Source organism: Perna viridis, chromosome 7 (assembly GCF_037379345.1).
Source record: "Perna viridis isolate PV_CMFRI_1.1 ecotype Kerala chromosome 7, ASM3737934v1, whole genome shotgun sequence".
Classification (NCBI taxonomy): domain Eukaryota; kingdom Metazoa; phylum Mollusca; class Bivalvia; order Mytilida; family Mytilidae; genus Perna; species Perna viridis.
Window position 1 is genome coordinate 27,349,592 of NC_142451.1, and position 26,682 is coordinate 27,376,273.

Consider the following 26,682-nt stretch of genomic DNA (forward strand, 5'->3'; position numbering starts at 1 on the left):
ATAAGGGTATATGGCTTGTATGGCTATCTCCTCATCTAAAATATTTATTGCAGGATGTTTCTATACATAATGATGGTATGCAAGGTCAATTTGTGTCAGAAATTTATCCCCAGCAAAAAAGTTAGGGATTTGTTATGAGGGTATTCAGGGACGTAGTTACGTAAGGCTCGTACAGGCTTGTGCCTGTACGAAATTTTGACTATTTTTTTTCTTTTTTAATATTTGATGGATGCATATAAAACGAGTACAGTAAAAGCTGATATTATTACTTCAATTGCGCTTCATGTAGCAACATGGAATTGGAAATCCAACGTCAGTTACCCGTTATCGGTTTTCTACTAATCATTCCAACGTTCCGATAACTTCTATAACAGTAAATTTGCGATTTCCGCAAAATGGACAAGTTTGTCATTCTACCAAAAAGAAAAAGGAAGAGATGAAAGACCAGAGGAAGGCAGTATTGAGAATGAGCCTTCAGCGTATATTTTAGCAGATACTGAGCCAGCGACCACTGCCAGTATGATATTCGCACATACATGTATCCTTCAGAAGTGACATCAAATTCAAGTAGCTCTACTAGCGTTACACAGTTCCAACCACCATACCCAGATGAAGCTAAACTTCGAAGCGTCAGTGAAATATCTGATACTGACAAACAACCAATTTTGTGCTCCAAATGGACAGATGCCTTCAGCTACCCTTTCCCTGCAAGGAATCAATTTCTTCACCTAATAAAAACAACTGGATTTTACCAACCGTCCCTCAACGCAAACTACTTACCCTATTTTTTTGTTCCTTTTTTACCTAGATTCTACCATCGCCAATTTTTAATTATTGGTAAATTTTGCCGGGAGAAACTTCGAGAAATATAATGATTTTGGTTAAGCAGCGTTAACTTTATTTTTTAAGTCAAGAAGTGTGCCCCTTTCTAAGTCTATAAAATGATTTTGAAAAATAAAATAATTTATCTACCCTATTTTTTCAACCTGAAACAGGCATAACTGTATTTTGTATTGGCCTAATACGACTTTCCGTCTAATAAAACTAGTGTAAATGTCTGAGCTAGATGTATATGTTCCCTGGGCGTGAACGGTCCAGCCGTTTGAAATTTCGTTATCGAAAATTGATCAATGTCCATGTATACAAGAGGGGTAGACAGGGGGTTCCTCTTCCATTTTGCTGTCGGGTTCGAGACCTCTCTCACAAGTTTTCTCTCCTTTACTCCCCATTGTAATATCCCGACAAGCTTGCACCCTTACTCCCATTCCTACCTCCCCTTATTCCCGGGTTCCTATCCCCGTGTCCAACCCGTCATAAATAATTTATAAGGAAATAATTTGATACAAAAAAAAAAACAAAAAAACTGAAGTTAACTTTGTAATTAGAAACATAAATAAAATTATGTTCATAATATTAAAATGTACATGTACATATTAATATAAAAAGAGAAGATATGGAGTGAATGTGCGTATGACAACACTTCACATGATATATTGAAAGAGTAATCAAGATTATGGCGGTAATCAAAAGAATGTAACCCAGGGACAAAGACCCGACATGGAAAACAGACATACACAACAAAGAACATACAGTAACTAAAATCATACATACAAAGTAACAAAAGCAAATGAGCAACTCGGAGTAATGCAACATATGCACACTTATACTGTAGTATATTTTAACATTTTCAGATGTTATGTACTTTAACATATAGGATGCAATAGTACCAATAAGTTTTTTAATTAATACGCCTATGAAAAGTAAGTAATGGTATTATTAATAGACATATATGTGGTTTTACGTCACCGGTAAATGGACCAACCTGAACAGTGTTCATTATTAGGAACTTTATCAATTGAAAGTTTTATCAATATTCCCAAACAAGTTAAATTTTACACATCTTTCGAAAATTATAACCATTTCATGCTGTTTTTTTAACTGTTTAGGTCCAGCTGTACTAGAATGAAATTACCACTGCAATACCCTTCATCCTAAGGATCAGCTGTTATTAACATTAATTAAACTAGGTCAGGCTAAGGAAGATATTGAATTAAGTTTTATGTTCAATATCTCAGTATCTACTGTGTCTAAAATTGTAATTTATTGGATTGACTTTCTCTACTTTCAGTTGAAGGAATTGAATATATGGCAATCAAGAGATGTCATTGATGAGCATATGCCAGAAGATATTTCCCTCCACACGTGTCATTTTGGATGCAGCAGAAACTCCAATGCAAAAACCATCACATGTAGATGCCAAAATTGTTACATGGTCTTCTTACAAGCATAAAAACACATTGAAGACAGTGATTGGATGTACATCCAGAGGGACTGTTTCTTATATCCTATGGTGGATCGGTTAGTGACAGGCAAATTATCGAGAAGTCACCCTTATTACTACCAGAAATTCAAATGTTTGAAAGGGAAGACAGCATAATGGATGACAGGGGCATAATGGTTCAGGATTTATTTGCTGTTCAAGATGTGCAGGTGCATACCCCAACCCTTTTGAATGGTAAAAGCCAACTTGAACCAAGTGAGGTAATGGAAGACAGGACAGTTGTATCCAAAAGGATACATGTGGAGAGAATTATTGGTTTAGCCAAGCGCTTTAAAATTTTGAAAGAGGATCTTCCTTCTGGAAAATTAGTAATGGGTTAACGTATTGTATGTTTGTTTTTGTATTGCTAATTTCAGAAAATCTATTGTGAACAGAAGTGCTTAAGATTTTTAAAGTAAAAATAGAATTTATAAAATTACTCAAAATTTCTGTCGTTTTAAGCAAGGAAAAAATGCTCATTTGACCAGACGGGTGCTTTTGTCCTAATATGACATTATTCATCACTTTATGTAAAAAGTTATTACCTGCATTACTAATAGTGAAAGCGGATCTATTAGCTACTGGACTCCATCCGTCTGTTCGCCCGTCACCCTTATGGGTAACTACATGTACTTTGTGTAATCTGCAACTCAAAAATTTTGCTTGCTGCTCAGAAGTATAATGTAAAATTTTAAAGATAATTCATTATTTAAAGTTTTATAACTGAGTAGCTAAAAGGGTCTATGATGCTTCCCATAGAACAGGGATAACTTTGGAATTAAAGAATTAGTACAATAGTCATCATCAATTGAAATCTTCTGGACAAATAAATCAACAAATGTATACACTGTAATGTAACATTGCTTTTTTAGACAGGAAAAGCTGACCCTGAATTTGTGCAAAGTACTTGCTGTCCTCACACAGTACAATTTCGCTAGAACTCTTCTTGTGGAGATATGGGAAGTTCTTTCCAGGAATAATTAGTTCGTTCCTTCCATTATACGGACATTTTACCTATACAGTTGCACTGTCTCCAACTACCCCATCTGAAGATGCACCTAAATGTGGGTAATCTGTTCGAATAAACATCTCTGCTTAGATTATATTATGATTCAAACTTTTGAATTGCCTTTTGTTCAAATTGTCGACCATGGAGCACTTGAAGGGTAAAAAGGCCATCTCGATTTACCAAACTTATACAGAACTTCAATTTGTTCCTCCTATTTGTCATTTTAGTTATATCCCCACACCTTGATGCTGTGAGCCGCCACTTCCTATGATAGAACCACTGATTTGAAGCACTCTGGTTTATGGTTATTTTCTCAATTACTTCACATTCCTTTTCAGTTACCTTTTAAGGAATCATAAGATAGCAGCTGAGAGCTAGTGTATTGTGTACAATCAAAATGACATTAGAACGATTTTTTTCAAAAAAATTGAAGACATGATTTTTGTAGAAACTTCTTTCAAGAATTATTGCCCTTTAACTTTCAAGCTTTAGTACCATGTTTTTGCTTTACTTTATATAACATGATTAAAGGTTGCACTATACAGATGCCATAGAGGTGCACTGTTTCGTACACAAAGTTGACCCAGACCTAATTTTGTAAAACTTAAAAATAAAAGGTGAAACTTGTTGGAAATATTGATTGTGGGTAGTAAAGCATTCTTACATAAATAGATCTCCATAATGTAAGGATTTTAAAAATGTATAGGTTTTACGGTAAAAATTAGTTGGATGTCTCAATATAGCTTTATTTCCACAACAAAGATATTGGCATGATATATACATCAGAATACTGTAGTTGTATTTCTGTATATTGCAGGTCTTGGATCTTCAAGCATACTAACTAAATGCTTCCTTTTGATGGAATTTTCTCTGCCTTTACTGGATGAAAATAGAAGAAAATATGTGTATACTATGAGAAAATATAACAATATACTGATACTTTAGTAGTTGTCTTTGTAAGAATCATGCAAATTATGGAAAATGTGATTCACCCTGAAAAAGGCTACATATTTTTATTTTGTAATTAAGTTGTTTTATGGGTCTATACTATGAAATGTGTAATTATTCATTCAAATCTGCCTGCTCTTAGGAGATAATCAACATAGAAATTCCAATATAGGTCTCAGTATCGTATTAATTTTCCCATAGACCTCTATAGTGAAGTGCATATTTTTAGGATTTTTTAAAAAATATGTAAATTGATTCAATAAAACTTTCACTTATGTAGCATTTCTAAGGACATGTGAAAAAATAATTTCCTGCAAAGAAAATAGGGTGAGTCCACGAAGATTGGACAGAAAAGTAGTCTTGAACTATAAATAGCCATTTTCCCTACTTTCACTTTCGTTTTGCACTCACCTAACCAACCTTTTCAGTGGAACATTTTTATGATATTATGTTAGATTTTCTTTTAAAAAAGTTCTTCATCTTACAGTGTGATGTTTGCTCTATTTTTTAAGTCATTGTTCATGTCTTTTGACAAAACATTAGTTTGTAGAGAGGCAAAAAGAAAATGCACTATATTTTTATGGCATCCATGTTTTGACGTACACCCGCTCAGGGATATGCAATACGATACTGGTACCTATATTCTATTGTATAAATTGAGCGTCATTTACAGAGTTATCTCCCTCAATTTTGAAATCTACAGTGCATTCTATACATTTTTTTATCTCCTAAGAACATAGGTTATATGAAAAACTTAATGTTAATTTCTGTTTACTGTGGCAATTCAAACAAAATATCAAAAATAAAAATATACAGGCTTTTTACCCATGATAAATGTTTTGCATGATTCTTAAGAGTGCTACTTTTTAAAGGTACTGTGCATATTTAAGGAAATGTGCTGTCTATCTTTTTCCCCTTTTTTGGTGGGGGGACATGAGATACATTGTAAAAATTCTCATTTTTCTGATAATTGTGACATGTAGCCGGACTAATATCCCCCATAGCCTGTTGAACATTTCATCTGGGGCCCAATGTGGACAAAAGGTTCATATTGGATAGTATTTTTAAGAATTGATAGAAAGATATTATTGTTAATCCAATTTTGGTGACTCTGTTGTCAATGAGTTCATTTTGAAATAATGTTTTTAGAGTTTCCACAAGATTCTTCAATTGATAAAGTCCCAGTGTCAAGTTGGTTTATACAAATAACCTATGGAATACGCCCAAGGATACCAGGTCAATCAGAAGGATTATCAAAAATCAAATTAAATTATTAGAAAAAAGCTGATTCTTAAAACGTCAATGTACTATGGATACCATAGGCTTTAGGCTTGTGGAATGTCTGTAGGTTCTCAGTGCAGCATTTCTCCACCTGCACATCACCAGTATCAAGGAAATGTAAAATAATTTAGAAAACAGCAGCGATGGACCCTTTCCTGCATGATATTCAGTGTGAGTTCTGAGTCTCACCTGTTAACTTATTTATTCTTACTTTGTAGTAATAAGTCACCTATAATACAATTTATTAATCAGAGAGGTAAATCTACAGTTTGACAAAGTAGCATGAAATTATATAATTTACAGTATGAGGTTAGTAGTCCCCAAATTTTAAGGAAGAGGACTTTAGCATCAGTCCAACAAATAAATTCATTTGATATTTAATACCTTGCTTAATTGTAATAATGTACAGACCAACTTTAAATTTTCTCCTGCCCATCTATTTTTTATGAGTTATCTTCTTTGGATTTAAAAAATTAATGCAATAAACAGCTGCGCTCAGAGCGCAAGATACGCCCGTCCGTAAGAATAGCTGATGGTATAAATTTAAAAAAACAATCATCTGATTTCTGATTACCAAAACATTAGTCTGTATATATAGTGAGCAAAGTTTTTTCTTCAGTTATTCAAAAAGTATAAATGATCTTACAACTGTTTGTCATGATGAAAGTATACAATAGCATTTAAAGGGATTCTTTGTTTTTGAACTAGATAAAACTATAATAAACTACAGAATTGAAAACTGGACAAATAATTCATTATGTAATAATATTATTACGAGGTAAGACCTACAGTTAATAGTAAAATTCCTTCTACTTCTACTGTAAGGAAGTCCATATTGCCTTGTGGTCAGAATAATAAGTTTCTAAGGTACCATACTGATAATTGTCAGTATTCATAAAAATCAAATCTATCGTAGAATTGAAGTCGTTTGTTGGTCCCAATATAATACAGCTTTTCAAAACTGTAAGTAAGCAGCAATCTTATGTCGTGGTAATTACATCAGATTTGACAACAATATAAATTTTTAAGTGAATAAAGTTCCGTAACTCTGGAACGACAAATAAATAATTCTTCAGAACCGAAAAGGAACGTTCTTCCGTGAATATTAATATTGTGCTAAAATTTCATTTGAATCCGTAAAAGCGAATTTGAGTGATGGACGGAAGGACCAAGGGACGGACGGACGGACGGACAATGGTATACCATTATACAACCATAATCTAGCATGTCTATAAAACTGTACGCAAAATTTCAAGAATAGTATCAGTACAGCTGAGTTATTACATCAGATTTTACAACAATATAAATTTTTAAGTGAATAAAGTTTCGTAACTCTGAAACAACAAATAAAAAATTATTCAAAATAGAACGGGAGCGTTCTTCTGTTAATATTAATATTGTGCTAAAATTTCATATGAATCCGTAAAAGCGAATTTGAGTTATCGCGCAACGTGTGGACGGACGGACGGACAACGGTATACCATAATACGTCCCGTCTATATAGACGGGCGTATAAAAACTTGAAACTTTTTCTCGTCATGCTTGCTGATTTACATTACCATGACAATTTGAATTTTGTTCTGGTTTGATGGTTTTTTATGACTTAATTCATACTCAGTTATGTTAACAAATTATGCATTAAGTCTGCAACAGATTTTTATTAAGGTACTTTTGTATTGTCTTGCAATACTCTCAGAATGCTTCTTTTTAATTTACTATAAAATCAGGTCTTTCACATTATTATAAGGAATGCATAAGGCTTATATAATCAAAATACATGTAGGCAGGTATTAGACAATGAAATATAGGTAAACATGTTGCAAGTGGAATGAACCCCTGTATAGGATGAATTTATTATTTTCACCTTATGCCTCATGGTGGCTTCAACAATACCACTAAAAACATGTTGTTAGATTGCTGATTAAAACTGCAAGCCAAAATCCTATGTCCCTGAAACATTGCCTTCCCTTCTTCCATATCCTTGATATCATTGCAGGCTTCTCCATCTGTTGCCATTCTGCATAGAAAGTAAGCTTCCATTTGGTCTAATGCCATCTTTGGTAATAGGATTTTATTTTCTGGTCTTAAGTAACAGTCCACCTAAGAATCATGCGGTGGGTGATTTATCGATGTCAGACATTTGAACCAAATTGAGTTACAATATGTAGGATTTAATGGAAAAACAAGAATTAATATAAAAAAATGAAAAATGTTTTCACCGTTACCATAGCAACGACCATTTCTTAGCAACCCCCAATTTTGGGCCTAAAAACACAAATACATCACAATTTGAATGTATTTATATTTAATGGTTGAAATTTGTCAAACAACATAATTATATTAATGAAATATGTCTTAGGGGAAACAATTGACAATAAAGTACAAAGCAATCTGATTTGTTTAGATCTGGTTACCATAGCAACCAAAATTCTTAATTTTTGACATTTTGAAATGTACGAAAATAGGCTATATTCAGACCCGTTTTGCTAACAAGAGCAAGAAGATATTAATTAAATGTATGCATGGAAGTGTAGTAAGTGCTCTCCACTCACTGAAACATATCAAAAATAAAAATATGTAGCATATCTTTGTTTTTTGCTCATCTGGACCCAAAATCACCCCCTGTAAGGACTTTTCTTCTTCTCAAGTTTTTCATACAAACTTTGTCTAGACCATAACTTTTTTGTCTTTTGACCTAGACTTCTAATATTTGGTATGTTGGTATATCCTCTCAGGGTAGATTGTTGCATACCAGAGTGGAAGACATTTGACCTTGACCTTTTACCTCAAGGTCAAATAACATACAAATTTTGGCAAAATACGATACATAATTTTGTCTGTACTATTATGTTTTGGTCTTTTCACTTAGATATCTGATCTTTGGCATTTAAGTATATCACAACAAGGCAAGGAGTAATGTTTTAGGTAGGTGACATTTGACCTTGACCTTTGGCCCCAAGGACAAATAACAAAAAAGTTTCGGCAAAACACCATAAAAAACTTTGTCTTTGGCCATATTCTTTTGTCTTTTTACCAAGATATCTGATTTTTGGTATGTAAGTAAATCACATTAAGGTATAGTGTAATGTTCAAGATAGGATAACTTTTGACCTTGACCTTTGACTCCAAGCTCAAACGACATACAAAATTTTGGCCAAATACCATACAAAATTTTGGCCAAATACCATACAAAATTTTGTCTGACCTAAAATTGTTTTGTCTTTTCACTAAGACATCTGATATTTGGTATGGGATTATAAAACCTGAAGGCCAGGCATCACATACTAGGATGGTTGAAATTTGAACTTGACTTTTGACCTCATGCTCAAATAACATACCAAGGTTTGACGCCATTCATACAAATTTGTCCATATCATAACGCTTTTTGTCTTTTGACCTAGACTTCTAATATTTAGTATGTTGGTATAGCCGGGGGCTAGGCGCTCTGTGTGCCCCAGGTGGTGGAATGGGGTACCCCTGGCATGTTACATGCTTGGGTTGTCAGGCTATAATACGGTAAACCTGACCGCAAACCATAGTGGTGCACCGTGTTGGGAAAGGTGTCACGTTCCTCGCACGTTAAAGAACCCTGCTGTGGTATTCGATAGGAGTAGGAACCTTTGCTCTCCGCCACAGGAGAATAAATTGCTCGACCTTACCCATCCCCCCTTTTTCTAGTGGCAATCAAAATTTGTCGACCCTATTATCCTTGTGTCTCATTCTTTTTTCATTTCATTATCATTTCATGTTCATTTTATCATCCGCATATAGCTGAAATATTGCTAAACCCCAACAAACAAACAAACCTTAACCTGTCAACCTCATGGTCAAATAAGATACACAATTTGGCAAAATACCCCCCAAAGTTTTGTCTGTGCCAAAACTTTTTTGCCTTTTTACTAAGATATCTGACATTTGGTATGTGGGTATTTCACGTTAAGGTTGAGTGTCATGTACCAAGGTGTATGACTTTTGAACATGACCTTTGACCTTATGGTCCAATGACATACACAATTTTGGCTTAATGACTGATTTCATACAATATTTCACCTCACAGTATGTCGTAAATGTAAAGAATCACTTGCCTTTTATCACCTGATTGTGCGTAACTCCAGTAGCAGTACTAATCGTTTACATCTGTTATGGACTATGTGTTCTCTTAATTTCAAAGGAGAAGAACTCTGTTTCTTTGTTTGTTTGTTGGGGTTTAACGTCCGAGCAGCAATATTTCAAGTAATCTTCTAACGATGAACATGAAATTGATGATAAAATGAACAAGAAATGATGATGAAATGAAATAGGGATGGGACACAACGATAATGGGGTCGACATATTTTGATTGCCACTTGAAATAGGGAGAGGTGGGTAGGGTCGGGCAATTTAGCCTCCTGTGGCGGAGCCCTATGGTTCCTACTCTGGGAGAATACCACAGTAGGGTTCTTTAACGTGCGAGGAACGTGGCATCTTTCCCAACACAGTGCACCACTATAGTTTGCGGTCAGATTTCCGTATTATAGCCTGACAACCCCAGCATGTAACACGCCAGGGGTACCCCATTCCACCACCTGGGGCACACATCCCAGTTGCTCTGTGGGCAGAGCGCCCTAGCCCCCGGCTAGGTTTCTGAGCACTATTTAGTCGCCTTTTGCCACAAGCTTAGCGCTGCTGCAGGCCTATTCTTTTAACACCCGGACCTGCACGGGGCAGAAGAACTCTGAGCTTAAATAATTATATCTTAATTTTTCCAGACACTTGCAGATATTGAAATATTTTTTTGATTAATAAGTTCACCATGATAAGTTAAAAGTCAGGTTTACTTTTCGATAATTTTTACCGAAATTACGGGCTTTGTACTTATCAAAATTCACAGAAATAACCGTTTTCCTGACATTTTTTTCTGAACATTTTTACATATTGACATGATTTTTATTATAAATTAACCGTGGTAAGTTACAATACAAGTTTGTATGGTTTCGCTTCGATGATTTTACCGAAATTACGGGCCTTGAACTTAGCAAAATTTACAGAAATAATCGTTTTAAGGACTTCTTTCCTAAACGCTTGCAGATGATGACATGATAAGTTCACAATGATAAGTTTAAGTTTACATTTTGTTCCAATACGATGATATTTAATTTAGATTAATTAAAACTTAAATTAATCAAAGTCTGGCGTTTTCAACTAACATTCTGAGTAACAGAATTTAATTAGAAGAGGTTGGTTTTCTCATCGTATATTTAAGCTCATCTGGGACGAAGGTCACTGTGAGCTATTGACATCACTTTGTGTTCGTTGTAGTTGTCTGTTGTAATTGTTGACTTTTTCAAAAATCTTTTTTAAATTTTATTTTGTTGCAATCTTTTCTGATGCCTATAAAAATCATTGTCAAAAATCTTTTTTAAATTTCATTTTTGTTGCAATCTTTTCTATACCTGATTTAACACTAATTCCTAGGTCCTTCTAAATGTATTTCTCTTATAAATCTACCTACATGTTTATGTCTGTGTTCCAACATAGTTGAATATATGGAAAAATATATAAAGGAATATGCCAAAGAAGACAAAAAAACTTAATTTTTTGTAAAAACATCACGATTTAGTACTTTTGGTATCATACCTCATTAAATATAAAAGGCAGGATAATATAACTGAAGTCATATACGGATGCATCAAGGATATTGAATCAGCATCCAAACGAAGTCTGCAACCAATATTTTACATTCCATTGACTGTATTAAAGTTTACCTCTGATCTCATGTATGGGCAATAATAAGTAGGAAGATCATGTAAACTTGTTGACTATAAATTAAAGTAGTTCGCATTTTACAATTATGCAATTTATTCTTAAATGCCACGACAAAATGTCATCAGAAATGAGGGTGACCTCAGCGGTCGTATCTACTATCGCTGTCACCCCCTGACCCTGGACCGCAACTGGGATTCTTAACATGTTCCCTCCCAACACATGTCGGACTGCAACAGTCTCAATTTCTTCCTCCGTCCCGGTTTCTGAACTTTCAATAAAGTCGATAGAATCCCCCTGATTCCTTTCCTCTGTCACCCCCTTGCCTCACTGGGTGATTTTGTTCTATCCACTACCGTTTCAGTATCTACTGTCCCATGATTTCTTTTTCCTTGATCCAATTCCCCTTTTTGACTCACCAACTCCTCCCAGATCTGAGGAGGGAGAGTGTCCCCTTTGTGCTCTTGATCTTCTCACCATTTCGACCAATTTTCCAACTCAGATCTCACTAACCACTTCTAACGTTTCCAATATTACATGTTAAAATAGTAATTTTCCAAGTTTCTCTGTGAATTCCCAGGACAAATGTTGCATACCGTTGCAAAGCTTGGAAAATAAGGCTTCCAAAATCATTATGCTATTGGTACGATGATTGTAGATGTTTGTTTGTTTGTTTGTTGGGGTTTAACACCCTAGCAGCAATATTTCAGCTATATTCAGGCGATGAACATGAAGTGGATGATAAAATGAACATGAAATGATGATGAAATGAAAAATGGGATGGGATACAACGATAATGGGGTCGAGAAATGTTGATTGCAACTGGAAATAGGGAGATGTGGGTAGGGTAGAGTCGGGCAATTTAGCCCCTGTGGCGGAGCCCTATGGTTCCTACTCTGGGAGAATATAACAGTAGGGTTCTTTAACGTGTGAGGAACGTGGCATCTTTCCCAACACAGTGCACCACTATGGTTTGCGGTCATATTTTCCGTATTATAGCCTGACAACCCCAGCATGTAACACGCCAGGGGTACCCCATTCCACCACCTGGGGCACACAATCCAGTTGGTCTGTGGGCAGAGCGCCTAGCCCCCGGCTAGGTTTCTGAGCACTATTTAGTCGCCTTTTACGACAAGCGTAGCGCTGCTGCGGGCCTATTCTTTTGACACCCGGACCTGCACGGGGCGATGATTGTAGAAATTCTTCACAAAATTTACTTGAATAAATAATACTGAAAATCCACATTTTTACCTGTTCTGCTAACTGACAGCATGGAGGCAAATTACTCACACATGTAAACAATATTCATAAACTTTTGTAGTTTATTACATACATGATTTTAAAGTACACACATTCTCAGCTTTATTTTGACCACTTTTAATCATAATACAAACAAATAATGCACTTACAATGCATATGTCTAGGTTAAGTGTGTTTTTGGTACTACATAGGGGGAGGGGGTGGCCATTTGACCCGGAAGTGGTTAGTGAGACCTCAGTACTATCAATTGTTATCTTCCCTGCATTCAGGCGTATGGTGTCATCACTACTAGACAAATCATCCCCATTGACTAACGCCCCAAAGAAGTACTGCGTATCAGACTCATAGCCTTTTTCTGGAGTTGCGGTTACATTATATGGGTCCCAATGGGATAGCTTTTTGTCCCTATTAGTGTCATGTGATGGCAATGTATAGCCACCTGGGCTTGAGGATCGGAAATTTCTAGGCATGGGGCTAGGAGAACGTTCTGGACTTTGCTCACTATGGGCTTGACTAAATGCTGATATGCTATCTAGTCCATGATTTGGAGAACGAGTCACCCGCACCCCCTTTTGTGGTGATGGGCTGTTAGAACGGCACGACTTGACGAGTTTGGGTCTCCTAGGAGTGGTGTCCCCAGATGGGTCCTCCCTATCGTTCTAGGGCAACCTTGTTGGGCTCAACCCCTCCCTGGATACACTTGCCCAGGGTGGGGATTCTCCAACATTGTGTTTGATTCCAGTTGGGCCATGGTTTGAGGTTCTACCCCAGGTCGGGTCCTAGGATACTCTGAGGGAACTTGCTGTCCCTTGCCATCCACATGAGCCCCCGGTTTAAGTTGTTTTTTTTTAGAATAGACCCTTGCACCCTTAATGTACTGTCTGCCCTAACTGCTTCACTACCGGTGAGACCTTTGAGTTCAGGGGTCAAGTTCGGGCCTCGTGAACTGGGTATAGGCTACGGGAGACTGGGGCCTGAATTAACCAGCCATATTGGTAATCAGCCTCCTTAGCTCCTCAATTTTTCCCTCCAGCCGTTTAATTTCATTTTTCCAGGGAGCCTGATTTGCCTTCCCCCCCCTCTGCAGTTGTACATACTTGAGGAAGCTTTCCACCATTTTAACTTCACTTCTGGGCCCCTACCATATATATCTTGGTAGTTATAGTGAAACCAGCGCATCTTATCAACTGCCTCCTCAATGCTTGTGGGGCGTATATTGGAAGCATAGCTCCCTACTTCTTTGTCTGCCGCACCCTGACAGAGTTTCAGAATTGCCTGCTGGTACATGTGGGGATCTGGGAGAGACCTGAATGCCTTAGTAGCCATGGTTAGTACCCTATCAGCCCAGTTCTCAAGGGACTCTTCTGGGGCTTGTCGGGCATTATTGAACTGCACTTGGGCCGTCTCTGGGAGTTCTTTAAACCCAGACCGATTTTCCAACTTTCTGATTAAGTCACCATAAGCCATATTGTGGTTGCGCTCCACCAGAAGTGCGTAATACTCACTGGCCTTCCCTTCCAGGGTCCAACACAACTGGTCCATGCACTCCTGTGGGGACCACTCATTCACCTCTGAGTACCGGGAGAACTTGGCATAAAAAGCTTGCCAGTTAGACTTCCCATCATATTTTAAGGCCTTTGGGATGGTGACACCTTTGGCATTTCCCTCCGTCTCTCATCTTGTTCCCAATCATCTCTACCCATAGGTGCTTAAGGTTACTTAACCCTGTTGTCCAGGTTTGGACCTTGTCCTTACCAACTCGTCAACTCTTTTGACCGTTTCTCCATGCAAATCAAGAATTTGCCCCGCTAAAGCTCTACCTATACCTGGGAGGTCTAGAAGCTCTTCGTATGAGCAGTAATTCACTCTTACCTGTGTACCCATCGTACGCGAAGTGGCTGATGGCTGCACCTCTTCTATATAAAAAAATATCCGTAGGTTTCCAAAATAGTCTGAAAATTGGGGGAAATTGGGCAAGGGCTTTTTTCTGTTATGCATGTATGTAGGTTTTTTAAGGGAAAACTAGATTTTTACACTAGGTCCCTTTTCCTGTGACTCAAAACAATGTTCTTTTGTAAGAGATTAACTGCTGTGATGTAAACTTATATTCCCTATTCCTAAATGTCCTAGACCTAGCTGTCCCACAGCGTACCAGCCCTTCCAGACCTTCCAGGCAATACCCTAGGATTTGGGAAAAATAATTTCCACCGGAAAATTCTTACAGAAAAGAAAAACGAATTCTCACTGTACTATCTCTAACCCCAGATACACAGAGACGATTCCTCTAAATCCCTTAAACTTCCCGAGTGAACAACGAAAATCGGAAGCGATCGTAATGGCCGACCCTCGACCATGCGGTCAACGAGTTCCCTCCCTCAAGTTTTGGAAAAAACAGAATTTTCCGCTAAATCTGCGGCTGGAAAATCCCACAGGTTGTAAATAGTCGCAGCACCAATATAGGGCTTACGACTACTTACTATTTAAATGGTGTACACCGGACTGGAAAATATGGATTGTACAAGTATAGTTCTTGAGCTGTTGGAAGCGTCTAATCTGGTCAATGGTCTGGCAATCGTCTGCCTAGTTCCGGCTGGCTGGTTTTTGGCGGGAACAGTGTCGGGGATTTCCCAAAGCTGCATCCTATTGGGGCGACCTAAACCCCGGACCACTACAGCTTTCTATTTTTAGAAATTCAAATGCACACATAAATGTATACAATGTCTCTGATGTGTGACTGGTCACCTAATGGGTTTCAATTAATTTTAACGCAATACCGGACAGTTAGGAAGTATTAATCAATGATAAATATTTATTTTACAATTCTTTTCTTCTTGAAACGAAATCACAGTGATTATGAACTTCTTCAATTCGACTCATGATCCGGGGTCAAAGGTTATTAAAAAATTACCACCCAGCAGTAAGACATCATGGAGCAACCTCTTACAGAGTTCAAAATTCTACAGTTGACTATGCCAATGTGACCAAGCTCCTTTTTATCTGTCTAGTTTCTGCTTTATCTTCTTGTGACTTTGAGAGGGGATTTAGTAGGTACAATCTGATCAAGACCTATCTTAGGAAGAGGCTCAAGGTTTCATCAGCCTTTTCTAAAGATCTGTCTCCATCCTTCTCGTTTGAGGAGTTTTAGTTTTGAAGAGGGCTTTTGAGGTGTGGTGTTTGGGAAAGGATTTTCTCTTATTAGTTTAGTGTCAGGTCATATCATAATGGTCAAGTAGTAGCTATTTTTAGACTGAATGCATCAAAGCTTTATCATGACATAAAAATCTATTTTTCTAATAGTATCTATTTTATTTTATTACGTAGCACACATATTTTCTTATAGCGAGCACCGCGACGCGGTGTGAGCTCTACGGTTATTATATGTACTATCTAAATTTCCCTTAAGATTCCCTAATATACTAACGAAAAAGAGTCATGTCTCGGAAGTTACAAAAAGTGTATGTCCTTACGGAGAAAATTCATTGCTTCCTTAAATCAAACAAATAAAAATACATTGGTTTAGATTACGTTTAAGTAAAAAATAAATTCACCTGATAGTTTTCGAGTCTTTCTCTATTTTTAACTAATTAAAAGACATGAATATGATGTTCTTAAAAAGTTCGGGAAACACGTAGATGTACGTACGTGTATCTTCGCTGTTCCACTGTCGCTATTGTCAAAAACCTAACCCGCCTTGGAAAAAAATATAACTCCGATTATACTATCCAAATCGAAGCATAGCTTTTCTAAATAGGAAAGGCAATCATATTCTTGTTTGGAATTTGCAGCTGTCAACTGAATTTCGTTTACGTCACATTACATGTGTAAAATATTCCCATCATCCGTGGAGAACTGTAATATTTATGATACCTGTACAGATTGATCCGATTGGCCAAAACTGAAAAGGATGTTGCTAGAGATGCCCTTAAGGGATAAAAAAATGTGAAGTATGGCGAAGTGCTTGAAAGTTATCGACCATTTTGAAGGCAGGAGAAAGAGGGGTATGGGGATGGAATTTTGGAGAAAAAAAACTTATTTTTTTCTCATATTATTCATTTATTGAAAAAAACTTTCCCCATTTAATAAGAAGGCAGATTTTCGAATAAAAATACTGATATTTTGCTTGCTACTGAAATATAAATGGAAATATCAGCATTTGCACAAATATTCCTACGGGCCAACCCGCCCCCTTGTAATTTCCTTTATTATTTTTACGAGTCGAGTCTCATACCAATGGTACATGTATGGAAAAGCTCACGGTGCTCGCTGATTTAGGCAATGCCTACCCCATATTAGAAAATAACAGTTATTTCGTGGTAACATTTATTGTCTTTATTGTTGTGTCTGTATCTGTAAACTTAAGATAAAAATATTAAGCATGTAGTTTATGATACTATTGACTATTTAGAAACTTCTGCTGCCCATAATATGTCATTCGTGCTTTACGCAAAAGTGACTAAAGCCCTCACAATCCTAGCTAAAACACTGGTATAGTCATTAATGGCATGTCGTTTACAACGGTTAAATAGGTAAGACTATTCAAGAAATTGATCACTAATCTTGAGAAACGGGAATGTTGTCTATATTCCAACTTCGATTGGCTTTATAAACCCGGGTTTTAAACCTTGTTCATGAATACATTTTGTTACATGTCACACTTCAAAATATCATAAAACGAGTCGTCTTGGTCATCTCTACAGACTGTTACGCGAAGAGACTTAATATTCAAAACAGTGTCCCGATACTTAACCTTTCAATCAAATCTGTTTTACGACCCTGGGTAGAGGCATTTCGTCGACTAAACTCTGTTTTAAGTTTAGGTACCGAACAACTTGAAATCATTGGCCATTTTGATAATGGAATGAATAGGTTAAACCCCGATAACTTCCGTGGTTCCCTGATTACTCTTCCGAAACGGTTCCGAACGAATAACTGATAGTACAGAAGCGCCACCAGCCGTTAATAACCACGGGTGCAAACCATTCCACTTCGTGAACCGTTCTACAAATTCACCTTGTTATTCAGCGCCTCAACGAACAAGTTTAAAACACCTGTAACAGATCTATTAAATTCTCCTTTTAGTCCACAAATGTATAATATGATTTATTTGTAAAAATGCCAATCTCCAGTTCATCAAAAGCTTCATTCGATGTGTATTTCGAACCCTCAGGTGATAAAAGAAAACCACCACAACAATAAAGATAAAATCGTTACTGAATACCTTAGCAAAAGTAAACCAAAGTACAAAGTCACAATTACTCTTTAAATTCGATGTTCCAAACTCCTTTTTTTAAAAATGACTATCATACCGCCTGACTTTCGTTTACATTTTTTTCTATGTTTTGTATAAAAATTGTTATCTGTATGAAGTTTCAATACATCATAACTAACAGTTTGGGTTTCAACCCATACAAAAAGAAGAAGTTTATTCAATATACCACATACATTTACGTAAGATATTTTCAGGTTATTGGGATCTCCATACTGAACTCTTGTATGCCTAACCTACCTGGCCATGTTATGTACACCTTGTGGTGGGCCAAAATGTCCGTCCAAAAAAGAAGGTTCAATATACTCATGGCCTTGTCGATCCTGTCTGTTCGTGACTTGTGGTTGTGGTTGATTCCCATTGCGTCTGAATTATTCTGGTTTACGCTGTGATCCACTCTAGGAAATGTTCCTGGAAACCATCGGCGGCCATTGATCAATAGTTTATCCCTTCTTAGCTTCACATTCTTATTGCCCATTCTTTCAATAAATATTGAATATATAATGGATACTTTATTTGCAAATTACACCCATATGGGTCAAGCAAATACAATACAAAGAACAAACATAAAATACAAATTGTCCATCAAAAATCAATATATATATATATATATATATATATATATATATATATATATATATATATATATATATATATATATTGGCTAAAATTAGGTTTAGTTTAACAATTTCTGCAAATAGCTTATTTCTTACATTCGAGTATTCGAGTTCTGTTTACAGTTAAGAAAAACTGGTATTCATCATCAACTTCGTATTTACATATTTTACAAAATCTGTTTCCCCTTGAAATATTTTTATACCTGCCTGTTTCAACTTCTAGTGTATGGTCGCTTACACGAAATTTAGTAATCATTTGTCTGTTTTTAAAATTTGGCTTTTTTATCAGATATTCTTCAATTTCTATTTCCGATTTAAATTTACTGTATAGAAATAATTTTGAGCTATCATTGATGGATGAAAGTTTATTTACAATTTTTTCTTTGTATATATTGCTTATTTGTTTGTTAAACTTTACCTTTAAATTTAATTTTATTTTACTACAAAGTTTATCACGGTTATTACATGTACTATCTAAATTTCCCCAATATACTAACGAAAAAAAAGTCATGTCCCGGAAGTTACAAAAAGTGTCTGCTCTTACGGAGAATATTCAACGCTTCCTTAAACCAAACAAATAAAAATACATTGGTTTAGATTACGTTTAAGTAAAAATAAATTCATTTGTTCTAATAGTTTTCGAGTCTTTTTCTATTTTTAGCTAATTAAAAGACGTGAATATGATGTTCTTAAAAAGTTCGGGAAACACGTAGATATACGTACGTGTATCTTCGCTGTTCCACTGTCGCTGTTGTCAAAAACCTAACCCGCCTTGGAAAAAATATAACTCCGATTATACTATCCAAATCGAAGTATAGCTTTTCTAAGATAGAAAAGGCAACCATTTTCTTGTTTGGAATTTGCAGCTGTCAACTGAATTTTGTTTACGTCACATTACATGTGTAAAATATTTCCATCATCCGTGGAGAACTGTAATATTTATGATACCTGTACAGATTGATCCGATTGGCCAAAACTGAAAAGGATGTTGCTAGAGATGCCCTTAAGGGATTAAAAAATGTGAAGTATGGCGAAGTGCTTGAAAGTTATCGACCATTTTGAAGGCAGGAGAAAGAGGGGTATGGGGATGGAATTTTGGAGAAAAAAGAACTTATTTTTTTCTCATATTATTCATTAATTGAAAAGAAAACTTTCCCCATTTATTAAGAAGGCAGATTTTTAAATAAAAATACTGATATTTCGCTTGCTACTGAAATATAAATGAAAATATCAGCATTTGCAAAAATTTTCCTACGGGCCAACCCGCCCCCTTGTAATGTCCTTTATTATTTTTACGAGTCGAGTCTCATACCAATGGTACATGTATGGAAAAGCTCACGGTGCTCGCTGATTTAGGCAATGCCTACCCCATATTAGAAAACAGTTATTTTGTGGTAAAATTTATTGTCTTTATTGTTGTGTCTGTATCTGTAAACTTAAGATAAATATATTAAGCATGTAGTTTATGATACTATTGACTATTTAGAAACTTCTGCTGCCCATAATATGTCATTCGTGCTTTACGCAAAAGTGACTAAAGCCCTCACAATCCTAGCTAAAACACTGGTATAGTCATTAATGGCATGTCGTTTACAACGGTTAAATAGGTAAGACTATTCAAGAAATTGATCACTAATCTTGAGAACCGGGAATGCTGTCTATATTCCAACTTCGATTGGCTTTATAAACCCGGGTTTTAAACCTTGTTCATGAATACATTTTGTTACATGTCACACTTCAAAATATCATAAAACGAGTCGTCTTGGTCATCTCTACAGACTGTTACGCGAAGAGACTTAATATTCAAAACAGTGCCCCGATACTAAATATTTTAATCAAATCTGTTTTACGACCCTGGGTAGAGGCATTTCGTCGACTAAACTCTGTTTTAAGTTTAGGTACCGAACAACTTGTAATCATTGGCCATTTTGATAATGGGATGAGTAGATAAAACCCCGATAACTTCCGAAACGGTTCCGAACGAATAACTATTAGTACAGAAGCGCCACCAGGCGTGAGTAAACGCGGGTGCAAACCATTCCACTTCGTGAACCGTTCTACAAATTTACCTTGTTAGTCAGCGACTAACCGAACAAGTTTAACACCTGTAACACCTATTAAATTCCCGTTTTAGTCCACCAAAGTATAATTCGGTTAAAGTGTAAAAATGACATTCTTCAGTTCAACAAAAGCTTTATCCCTTCTTAGCTTCACATTCTTATTGCCCATTCTTTCAAAAAATATTGAATATATAATGAATACGTTTGACTGGAATGGACCTCAATTTCGCAATTCTAATTATTACTTTAAAAATCACATACTGCTGGCAAAAGTTCAGCTTTTGGAGATAGTATATTTTTTAGTTTATCTAGTGGTTGATATTGGCTAAAATTAGGTCTAGTTTAACAATTTCTGCAAATAGCTTATTTCTTATATTCGAGTTCTGTTTACAGTTAAGAAAAAATGGTATTCATCATCAACTTCGTATTTACATATTTTACAAAATCTGTTTTCCCTTGAAATATTTTTATACCTGCCTGTTTCAACTTCTAGTGTATGGTCGCTTACACGAAATTTAGTAATCATTTGTCTGTTTTTAAAATTTGGCTTTTTTATCAGATATTCTTCAATTTCTATTTCCGATTTAAGTTTACTGTATAGAAATAATTTAGAGCTATCATTGATGGATGAAAGTTTATTTACAATTTTTTCTTTGTATATATTGCTTATTTGTTTTTTTTTTAACTTTACCTTTAAATGAAATTTTATTTTACTGTAAGGTTTATCAGCATATTCAATTTTAAGTTTTTCATTAATGAACGTATGCCAACGTTTTTGTAAGACATAATACTATCCGGATGAAATCTTATCCAGTGGAAATCATTTCATGTTATTTTTTTTCCGGCGGATATCATTTGACTATGAAAAAATTTTCACACCTATTAAATTGTTTCCACTACTTGAACAATTATATTTACTATAGTTTATCTGAAAAAGCTAGAGATTTCCTATTTGTACAAAGGACATTATTTCATACTGCGGTATTAAATAATATCCAAAAAATAGTTCACATAGAGTGAACAAAATTCAAAATTGTACGCAGGATATCATTTCATACTATTGAATAATATCCTGAATATAATTCTCATATGAAGAGAGAACAGAATTTATACTCGTGATAAAATGGATAATATTTTTTTTCAATTAAAAAATATCCCGAATGAAAAACTATGTGTAAAACATCCCATGAAATATCATCCAGGATACTTATTAATATCTGAAAATATCCTGGATGAAAATTAATATCTTTAAGCTAGATACTAGATACTATAACATATTATATTAAAAACTTTCCAAATCTTTAACACCTGTAACACTGTTAACTCTTTTTACCTAACAACAAACCGAGCACCCCCCCCCCCCCGGTTTTATAGTACTTCTTAAGAAAACCCCATTGGACACTTATGTATTTAATCATCATAATTTAAGGTCGATTATAAAAACAAGTTAATAGTCATGGAAACATTTAACTATTATAAAATATCCCCGGTATTATTTTTTTCGGTGGAAAGTATTTCACACAAGATACCATTTGATGTTACATTTTCAGAATGTGTGTTATCAGCACCAATCAACTGTTCATTAGCCGTCTCCCTCTGTTCCGCTGAATAGCTGGTTATCTCTCATCGAACGTTCTTGGATATCTATCATTCGCCTCCTCAGCTTTTCGTTTCCTCTGCGCATTTCCCAATATCCTTTTTAAAGATCTTCATTTCACTCTACAGTTTCCCATCTATATATATATTAGGTTGAATATCTTTGGACAAGATTTTTTTAATGGTGGCAGACTAAGTGACGTACATTTTTCTACGTGTATATGTTCCTAGGAAAGACAGCCCAAATAACATCAGGAAAAAAATGAAATACAAAAAAAAAAAAAAAAACAAACAAACAAAAAAAAAAACCACGAAACTCGCGTGTCATATTGATCACGTGCGATGTCCACCTCTGGTACTAACTACCCTTCAAAATGGCAAAAAATCCTTCGAATTAAACTTTATTTATTTATTCATACATCTCCACGTAAAGGAAATAATTAAAAAAAACAATTAAAAAAGTGTTTGTCCCATACTCATTTCATCGTTTCCATCTAAAAATAAATACTTGTCCCATAGTTTTAGATGGTCCACGCCCATTTGTACTGGTCCCATCCCGTTGGTACATATTACCTGTCCCTTAAATGAAATGAGGGCTTACGATGTACTAGAAAAAAAAATGAATTTTAATTGAATGCGGAAATTAATTTGAAATGATTTTACTCGACTTTGCATTACAACATTTTGTAAAATGTTTGACCTTCAAATTTCATTTCAAGACAACTGAAACAAGTTTTGGTCAAATTAAGAGGCCAAAAAATTATAGTCTTGTTGGCAGGGCTGCTACCAGCAAGAAAAAATAATCTAATTAAAATTATCAATAGTTCCAATTAGTCACTGCCTGTAGGATCAAACGACACGTCATTTTACTAAATCAGACAAAGAACTATTAAAAAAAACCCTCGGCTATCTTATTCATGGTCCAAAATCAGGGACGAAATTCATTTATTGTGTCGTGACGTATCTTGTCACTGCGAGCTTAAAAGTTAATTAGTGTTTTTTTAACAAATGATTTTCTTAATTTGCATTCCGACTTCCATTTATTTATTATCGAACTAATCTGGGTTAGATTTAACTAAATTCAGTGACGGTATAATTATCAATCAAATTTAAGATTGTGTCCCTGATATTATGCAAATGCCTCGGGAATATAATATATATCTACATGAACACATCGGGGTGGGGTTCTCAAAGCTAGCCTAAGATTTGTTCTATGTCACGTCCTACGACCAACTTTAGAATGGAGTTAGGATCATCTTATGACAATGATAGGTTGTGTCTCGATGCTTTCTCAGACATGTCTCCAGTTAAGACGTCATAAAGATTGATTGATAGATGCTTGGGTTTAACGTCCGAGCAGCAATATTTCAGCTATATTCAGACGATGAACATGAAATGGATGATAAAATGAACATGAAATGATGTTGAAATGAAAAAAAAAATGCATATATGATAAGGCAAAAAACATTTGATTATCGGGTAGGGCTCTGTTTTTTTTTCAAAATAGTTTTGTTTCACAATTTTGATGAACAAAAAAATCAAAAGATTGCTTCCCAATTATATGCATGTGAGTGAATTTTTTAGCCGAATGAAGTTATTTATTTTCTATTGTTACATGTATTAGAAATAGGTACAGTAGCAAAATTTGTTTGAATAAAGTGTCACAGAATTGTGAAACATTCAGGTCAAAGTTTAAAATCATTCACATTCCTTAAAAACATGTTTGAACCGACGCGTGCCGGTCATTCTGTGGTAAATAATGAGCAGGAATAAAAGAAATCCAAAGTTTACTGAGGCAGAGTTGCATGTTTTATCAGACGAAGTAGAGAAACAGACCCTAAAGATGATCCTAAGACACCTATTTAGTCGCCCTAAAGTCTTAATTTATGTTGGTTTCGAGGACACGACTTAGGATAGAGACGAATTATAAGATCGTCGTAGTACACGTCTTATCCCTAAGATAGATTCGAGAAACCCAACCCGGCCTATTTGGTTGTTCCTTTATAGTGACAATTGATTAAATCAAACATTGTTTACAAACCTTAAAAAAAAACAAAATGAAGGTTTTATTTAACATATATGCGATTGGGAGTCTTAAATTCTCAAAAACTGTAACTGATGCGAGCTGCACGCATTACCTTCTAAATATGTGTGTGAACACCTTGGAAATTGATTAAAACCTACAAATGTACATTTTGGGCATATTTGTAAGAGTGTTTTCAGCTAATAAAAAAAGTAAATTATAGATGTTTCATAGTTTATGTTTGAGTTTATGAACATAATTTTGACGTGCATTAAAAGAGTGTTAAAATATCTAAAGTTTTCCATTGTTCGTTGATGCAAGATGCATAATTTTCCTTAGCTCTTTGATGTACATATTAAAGAAAATGTGACACTATATTTAAAAAATTAGATAACTGCTAAAACTTCATATCTTTCAATATTTTAGATTTTGATGAGGTAAATCTTTTAGTGCTTTTTTTTGCCTATTTATTTTTATTGGTTTGTTTTGTTTTGTTTTGTTTTGTTTTGTTTTGGTTTTTTGTGAGACACTCTAAAACTGTTTAATAACCTCTCATTTTCGAACAAAAAGCGAATAACTGTTGTTATATTTCTTATTAATAAATGGTATTTCCGGGCATACCATAGACATGAAAAACACAAATAGGTTTATGTACCATTCCATGTAAGAATTAGGCAATGAGTGGCACATTATTTTTCTCAATTTGGTCCTTTTTGCCTCAAAAATGTTCAATACATCTAGAAAACAACTGAAATGCTATTTTCCCGGAAGCATTTGTGACATAGATTAGTTTATACTGCTTATATAAAGAAAAAGGTCAGGAAAATTTTCCCGCTATTTTTCCATAGTGCATTTCAACTTAATTTACTTATCAATTTCTTAAAAATGCAAACTTTACAAACACTTTGATGGTTGTTTCTGCAGGTTATAATGTGTGTATATTTGAATAATGCAATAAAGTAGCTGCGTTTATGTGCCACACCTTATACACATTTTGCCTGATTCATAGTCAGAGAAGTTATTTTAAATCAATTAAGACTGAGGCGCGTAAGTTTAAGATTACCATTGAAATATTTAAATTATATGAGTTACACAAAAATATGACATATTTTCACAAATTAGACGTCTCGGAAACACACACACATATATGTGTTTGAATTCCAAAACTGGAGATGGGTGCAGGGAGTGAAAATCCACTGTTGAATTGCTTATACATCATTTTACTAGTACATTGGCTTTTAAAGTGTATTTTTTTAAATTGTATAACAGTTGAATACTTTAGTTTAAACAATATTTTATTTTGCACAAATAATACAAATATACAATTGAAAAATTAAGGATTAAAAACTGTATAATAATGTAAAAGCGTAATGGTTTTTCGATCAAATTAGCCCATTATGACAGCTCTACGTGAACAATATAAACTTGCTTGTATGAGAATTGAAATTTTATCTGTACTTATGAGATCTTATAGTCCATGGATTTTTCTTCACTATGAGTCTTATGATGTTGACCAGGAAATCAGATTAGGAACCAGATTAAACAACTGGCAATGAATATTCATAGATATAGGGGCCGTGCTATTATATATGACCTATATACATGTAGTCTTGTAACGAGCCCCTGTGCCTGAATCAGAAACTGGGAATGTTCAATGCTAACCGATCATTTATTGTAAACTTCCCGTTCTCATACAAGCAAGAAACACACATGTATGATATTTAAGAGGTACATTTTTATCTCGTATGAAGCTAGAACAATGGAGCTATGGCAGTGAACACGGCGAAGATCTGCAGCATTACGTGGCGTATAACTACATATTTATGCAAATTTATGCGAATATTAAATATTGTAATTACGAGTGCAAGAAGTCGCTAACAATATTAGCGACTTAAAAAACAGCCAAAAGAACAAAAAACAAAACAAAACAAAACAAAACAAAAACAAACAAACAAAAACAAAAAAAACGGATACTTATTAATATTAAGCTCCGTTAAGCAATTCATATAGATTTTATGAAGACGTCGATTAAGGAAAAAGATTATCAATTAGTAGATTATAAACAGGATGCAGAGACGGAGAAAATTCGTATATAAAAAGATTTTGCAGTCTGTTTAATCACTTCCGGTTTGCAAAATATATATATCTGATTCTCTTCTCGCTCACTTACAAATATGTGATGGACTTAAATTCAAATCGATTTTTATTCCTTTACAATATTCATAGTAATAAATTCAAATTTTTAATATTTTTACGATTTCACAGCAAAGCAAATTTAGATTTTATTCGGTAAATTCATTTATCAGGAAAACAATTTAATCCTTATTGCTTAGTACATCGTTGTGTTATAAGTAGTTTTAAAATCCTGTGTAAATTTATAAATGAAAATACTTGTTTTTTCTAATGGAATTTTGGTCATCCCTTTTATAGTTTTATAACTTTAATAGCCTAACAAGTTCAGAGAAAAAACTGTCCAATGTCCTAGCGTGCCAAGATGTAACATTGATTCAAGCTTGTGCCAAAACCTGCAAAATTATTTTTACACCATATATTTTATTGA

At 34.9% G+C, this 26,682-nt stretch overlaps 2 pseudogenes across 1 annotated transcript; one reads left to right on the top strand and one right to left on the bottom strand.

Moving 5' to 3' along the window:
- Positions 1-536: 536 nt before the first annotated feature.
- Positions 537-2,715, top strand: LOC148612094 (uncharacterized; annotated as a pseudogene).
- Positions 2,716-2,915: 200 nt separating this feature from the next.
- LOC148612095 (uncharacterized) lies at positions 2,916-18,065 on the bottom strand (annotated as a pseudogene). Its single transcript, XR_015924604.1, has 5 exons — positions 17,308-18,065; positions 7,423-7,575; positions 5,576-5,787; positions 4,121-4,208; positions 2,916-3,671 (listed from the first exon to the last, which is right to left on the bottom strand). The product of XR_015924604.1 is annotated as an uncharacterized LOC148612095 (transcript).
- Positions 18,066-26,682: the final 8,617 nt, after the last annotated feature.